The sequence below is a fragment of the Lolium perenne genome, chromosome 4, assembly GCF_019359855.2.
Source record: "Lolium perenne isolate Kyuss_39 chromosome 4, Kyuss_2.0, whole genome shotgun sequence".
NCBI lineage: Eukaryota > Viridiplantae > Streptophyta > Magnoliopsida > Poales > Poaceae > Lolium > Lolium perenne.
Window position 1 is genome coordinate 168071464 of NC_067247.2, and position 6845 is coordinate 168078308.

Here is a 6845-nt window from a genome sequence, read left to right on the forward strand (position 1 = left end):
ATGTGCATCATTTTGCGGCCAGTTACATTTCTTCGTGTCTTCATTCATAACCGTTGAGACATGGGAGTTATCAAGGTTCCAAGAGTGCTATGTTTGCTATTTCTCATGCTTCTCCTCCTGGCTCCAGGTAAGTTTTCTAAGTTTTCTAGTATTAGAACATCAATTAAAGAACAATGAACTTCCTCAATGCATTGTATATACATTTCTGGAAAACTATAGGATATCCTCTCTTTTTTTATACGCCATATTGAGTTCTTTGTTTTGTAGGCTCTGATGCCAGGACTAAGACTTGCAAAGATGCCAGCAAGACCTACAAAAACGGCGGTAATTGCCTTCGTGATCCATGTGTTGAGGCCTGCCACAAGGAGGGATTTATTGACGGGAAGTGTTTCATAGTCACCACACTACCATTACCACTTTTTCTGCAATGTTACTGCGGGAAGGAGTGCTGAATAAAATCATGTTGAAACTATCACATGATATGTGATGCAGAAAGTAATAAGATTGTTTATTAATGTTAGACTGTACTAGGACAAATGCCCGTGCGTTGCACTGGGAGGAGGAAAAAACTGCAGCACAAAAACTATTTTTATTGCATATTTTGTTCACCCACGAAAATAATCATTTTTTGCTAGTGGGAAAAAATCAAATTTCTCATGTAAATTCACCTTGATTTTCTTGAAAATAAAAGATTAAAATTACTTTGGTGGGAAATTCGTCAAGCACCTAAAGAAACCCCCACGGCCTGACTTGGTGGGAAATTTCTCATATAAATTCACCTTGATTTTCTTGAAAATAAAAGATTAAAATTACTTTGGTCAGGTCGACGAAATGCGCAATTTACTGAACATCGGGCGGGCTGCTCAGGCCGGACTGGGCTTTTTCGAGCTTTGGCCGGGCTCAAGCCTAAATTCTTGTTTTGGCATCCTAGCTCGGGCCTAGACTTTTAACTTCGGGCTTTTTAGGCCTGGCCCAAAGCCCAGTCCGGCCCAAAAAATGCCCAAGTGTAATCACACGCATGCCCATTTAAGATGGTATATATTTTCTTTTAAACTGAATCGCGCTTGTGTTGCATGCTATTGTGGTATATTTGGTAATGGAATTATGGAAAAACATGTAGTGGGGAATCCAAACCTTGCTCAGTTTTGCTCCCAAACACCAAACATAAGAGCATCTCCACTCGTTTGGCCTCCCCACGCCGAAATCCGGGGTTAATTTCGTTCGGATTGGACGAAAAAATGGCGTGGGGAGGGCTAGTTTCCCAGCCGCGATCTCAGGCGAAGACAGCGATTTAATTTTGAAAAACGAAAACTTGACGAAATACGGCTAAAAACGATTGAATTTAGACTAACTTTAATGATACTAGGAAAATTGCCCATGCGTTGCATCGGGATAGAAATAAAAATAACTTTTGAAAAGTGTCATCGCCACCTAAATTTTGGCACAAAACGGATAAACCCACGTAGGCTCAATATGTATTTCCTTTGAAATAATTATATCTATTATATTTCATTTGATCTACTCGTTTATACTCTAATATTAATTTTAGACTTTTTAAATTTGAATAAATTTATATTTGAAACAACCATACACACTATTAAATCAAAACATGAACAATCAATTCTCTTTCTTTCTATACTAATAGTATAACAGTTGCACAATAAAAGAAAGTACTAACAATGAATGTATGTACAACTAAAGTAGAGAAATATACATAGTCACGTGGTCACATGGAGTTAGCAGTTGAGCACCACCTCTGAACGTGAACATACTCGAAGGTGCGAATACTGTTGCGGGAGAACTCACTGTCATTGTAGAGCATGTCGTGCTGGTGTCCACTTGCAACGCCGTCGACCGCCCTGCACGCTGCACCCCTACTGGTGGCTTCTGCTGTTGTCGGCCGTCGCCCTTCGTCAACCCTGTTTACGTGTGGTGCATCGCCCTTTTTGCGATCGATCAAGACAGCAATCAAGTCCCCGTGCTATGGTGCCTCGCCTTTTTTTTCTCTGATCGACCGGAACTACAGTAAGGCCCCATTCGTTGCGGCTATAGGGATTTTATTCAGGGAGGGAAATCAGATGAGATCGATCATGATCTAGAGATTTGGCATTTCGGGAATCACACAACCACGGGCACTGGCTGCCGCCCAACTGGCGCCGCTGACGAACATCCCCGGGACAGACCGCCGTTTCCACGCCGTCTGTAGTGATGGACTCACTGAATCGTCTTCACCCTCGGCTGAACGATGCCACCGTCAGTTTCCTCATCCCCGCACTTCCGTGACGCCTCTGAGCATCCTCCTGTGATCCCAATGAATTTGGTGCTTCAAGGAATAGAGAGACTCTAGCCAAGTTCACCTCCAGCCCAACGTTGCTGTCGACGGTTCCCTCATCCGCAACAAAAGTTATGCATGCAGATTTTCGGCGGCGAAACAACAATCACGAATTCATTCAGATTTCCGCTGAAGTTGACAGGACGGCTATGTGGAGAACAAACGACGACGTGTTTCTTCTCGTTTCTCGGAACAACGAAGTCTGCATGTTTATAGGTGATGGCTACTCCACTCGATCCTCATCCTCATGTAGTATTCGAGTAGTAAAAGGTCAGAGGAATCGTGGTGTTTTCTGAAACTGAGCGCGGATTCAGTTTGATCAAGAGTAGATGAGGTGTACTACCTCATGTAACTCACGTGTGAAACGAAGTGTGCGGCCCACTTCGTGATGGAGACGGAATGTTTTCTTTTTTTTTCCTTTTGAGATGACGAAACGTTTTTTTGATTGATAGATGATTGACTTACCGGTGGCAAGGGCATGTAATTTTAGCGAAAATTTGGGGTAAAAATAGACGGACCAACAAGAAACCTTATTTTCTTTATTATTAGGTATAGATTTACTATATAGAGGGCGAAGCTCATACATAGAGGCCGAATTCGAATATATTTCGAATTCGGCCAGGGGAATACAACTTTAAATATTAAAACACGGCGCTCTACATGCCGAAATGGCGGTAGAACACCGTGTAGTCCTTGTCGCCGTCGCCGCCATCATTGTCGGAGCCATCATCGTCATGCGGCGGCGCCGCCGCCGCCTGGCTGCTGCCTTGGCCGGGGTCTCCCCACCGGCCACTGTTGCGAGGCGGGAACGGCGAGGGCTTGTACCACTCGTCGTCGGACTCCTCGAGGTCGATGACGGGGACGGCGACACCGGATGGAGGAGTCGCAGGCCGGCGGTAGCGAGCGGCCTGCTCGAGGAGTCGAGCCTGCCGCTCCGCCTCCTCCTTCTCCCACTGCTCCCTCGACCAGGCGCAGGCCTGGTCGAGGGGCATGGCGTTCTCAGCGGGGACGAGGTCCTGGAGGGACCTCGCCATGACGGCCTCGAGGATTGCGGCTTCCTCGGCGTCGTGGACCTCCTCCTTCACCGGATTCCACTTCCGCTCGTCGGAGGTGCATGGTTCGCGCTTGGGGCGAACCAGGCGAAGGTGGCCGCGTGGCGTCGACGACTCGCGGATGACGATCCCGCCACCGCTGCGATCACGGGTGCGGGACGGGGAAAGAGGCTCCCATTTTACCGGCGCCAAGGTTGGCGCCGACCTGGAGCTCGGCGTCGACCTCGACGCCGATCCGGACGATGAGGAGCTGGCAACCATGCGACGTGGCTGCCAGCTGCCCCGGTGGCGGTTGGCCGATGCGCTCGACGACGGCGGCATTGTCAGAATAGGCGCGTTGCCGCCCTCGATGTGCTCGATGACGGCGTCGAGCGTCCGACCCGGCATGCTCCAGCAACGCTTGCGTCCGGCGGTGTTGTTGCGCGGAGGCGGCGGCGGGCTGTCGTAGGAGGCGAGCTCCCGCTCCCACCGCCGCAGGAAGTAGGAGTTCCACGCCATGTAGTTCTCGGGGTGGTAGCGTGGCTCGGCGCGCTCCTGGTCCGACAAGGTCAGACGGGCCTCCTCGATGGCGACGTCGAGGGCGTGTCCCTGGGGCGGCGGCGGGATTGGCACGCCGCCCGCACTTAGCCGCCACCCGCCGCCGGGAGGCCTCGTATCTGGCGGGCAGGGGTACCCCGCCCGGTGGAGGAGGCGGCCCTCCCACGCGTGGAGCGACCGATGGGGGAATCCGTTGTTGGCCACGCCGTCCTGCTCGTTGAACGCCATGGATCTCGGCGAGGGAGCAGTGGCGGATAGGGTTTGTCTCTGGCTGGGGTTTCGTCGGTGTTACGCATCGCGGCGAGTTATGTAGGCGGGGCTGGACTCGGCGATTAAATGCCGCGTGGATGCTATGCGTCCGCGGCGAGCTGACCGGCGGCAGCCTTTTCTGCGCGCGGAAGACGATGCGTGTGCCGCTGACTGGCCGGGTCCATCTCTGCGGCGTAGCCGAAGCGAAAACGCGGGAGAGAATTCTCGGCATTTCGCGCGCTTTCGCTTCGTCCAGAGTCCCCGAGCGCGCCTCGGGGGACCGGGAATGGCGTGGGCTCGCCGGATGGATGAAGGCCCAAATCCGAGGAAAAACGAGAAATCGGGGGCGCGACTAGACCGAATTTCGCCATCTGGATGAGAAAAACAGCGCTCGGGGCTCTTCGGAAAGACGAGTAGGATGCTCTAAAGATCTAGGAGTGTTGTTTACAGCGAGCCGATTTCTTTTCCATGAGATATCGTGCGTACATGCTTTCTTCGATCCAGCTTGTGTACGTCATCGTATGTGCAGCGTTTGCTTGTCGCCGAGCCTACCATCACTGTAGTTCGCCAAAGCCTCTGTCGAATTTTTCACATGCAGCTCCATGAGGGCATGAGCAATGGTGACATATACAACTAGCTGCTCCATGTAAAAAAGTTGTCAGAAGCAATATGGTCAATTTTATATCTCCAATGAAAGCTACAACTTTAGTCAGAAAAAAGAGAGAAGAGCTTCACAAATATGACACGATGTATCTCTTTCTCTCTCTAAAAAGCATACTTTTAAGGCTTAAGATCCCACTTCCTGAAGAGGAGGCTACCTCCTCATCCGAACCTACTTTAGACCACCCGAACCTAGTTAAAGGTGTGAAGCAGTAGCTCTAGAGCAGTGCATTGAGCATGGCCTGGCAGGTACACGATGACCCTTATCCAGCCGTCCACGTGGGACAGGCCCGGCCCCGTCGTCGGCGGCCTCTTCGTAAATTAATTCACATGCTGTAATGGTACAACACGATGTCGCGGTGCAGGATACGCACGCCGTTGGCGATTTGGCCACCATGCATGGGGGTTAATTTAGTTCATCAGCCCAGCTATATATCGGCTTTGTGAGTCAGCGCTGGTGAGGATCTGCTCCAATTCTGAATTGGCCTACCTGTCCACGTGATGCTAAACCAAGTGTAAGACTGACCTCGCGATGAAAAGTAAAGACCAAATCTTATCCTACTTCTCCTTTCTTTATTACTTTTTCCATACTCACGCCGTCACGCGGACATATCTGATCAACCTGAATTGGCAATTGTGTGCCACGAACTCGCCGAGTAGGATCGATTGTCACAGCTGTAGACATGTAGTCGAGCACAGGCAGATGGAAGTTGTATGTGTGTTGAGGCAGCGCAAGTCTGTAGTTGCAGTACAGTTGGGATACAACAGGTCAGATCCCAACCCTGCTATACGATTCTGCAGTCCGACTGTATAGTATCCGACTGCATGAGGGAGCATTGAAATTTCTGTTAGGAATAAATTAGCGTCATAATTAAGTTAATGAGGCAGTTAGGACTTCCATTAGGATAACTACTTAGCAGTTAGAACTTTAGCGTTGTCCAAATGCTGTGTACATGGAACCGTCGTCGCATCCTTTTAAAGCGACGCAAATGTTGTAACTGATAATGTAAAGCATCTATTGGGCTCCTATAAATACCCAACAGATTCTATCAATAAAGACATCCATTTTCACTCAATCTCGAGTTTCTCTCTACGTCATCAGCACTCACTAGTAGGAAAACCCTTATAGGCGGAGCTTAGTTCTGTGGCGCACCTCGAAAAATGCGCCACAGAAATTTATTTTGTGGCGCACCGGGCAAGGTGCGCCACAAAAATAGCTTAATTTTGTGGCGCACCAGCGAACCGTGCGCCACAAAAACTTGGTGGGCCCCACAAGCTGTCACCCCCAATCATTGGTTTTACTATTTCTATGGCGCACGGACCACCGTGCGCCACAAAAATAAGCTATTCTGTGGCGCACGGCGACATTCGCCACAAAAATAAGATATTCTGTGGCGCACTGCCACTGTGCGCCACAAAAATAAGCTATTCTGTGGCGCAGTTTTCCTGGTTCTGTGGCGCACTCTTTTCGGTGCGCCACAGAATTAGCGAACCAGATCTACAAAAGTGAGCCAACCTCCCACCTACCACACTACACAAGCCATTCTTCTTCCTCCATCTAGCTCGTCCCCCCCCCCCCTTCTCTCTCATACCATTTTGACTCTACTTTTCACTTGCTTGGGTATTTATTGCACTTACTTTGGTTGATACTTAATTGGAGTTGAGGAGAAGGCTCTCCATACTCTCTCCTCCTCTCGAACTCATCGATCGCGGTCTCGTCTCGGTATCGAATCTAGAAGGTGAGTAGTTGGAGGAGACATACATATGCTTGGAGGAGACATGCATATGCTTGTAGATCTTGTGTGGCCGTCGTGTGTATGGATGCTTGTTGCAGGTGAAGCGCTTGTGTGTGTGCCGGTGTGGTGCATGGATGTTTGCCGAAATGTTGATTCATTTCCGTTTCGGCAAATTTTGCACTACCCATATGTCCTACTTTGAGGAGAGGTCATGCCGAATTTTTCCGCTCCATGTAATACCTTGAGGAGAGGTACGGCCCATGCATGTGTGTGCATTTG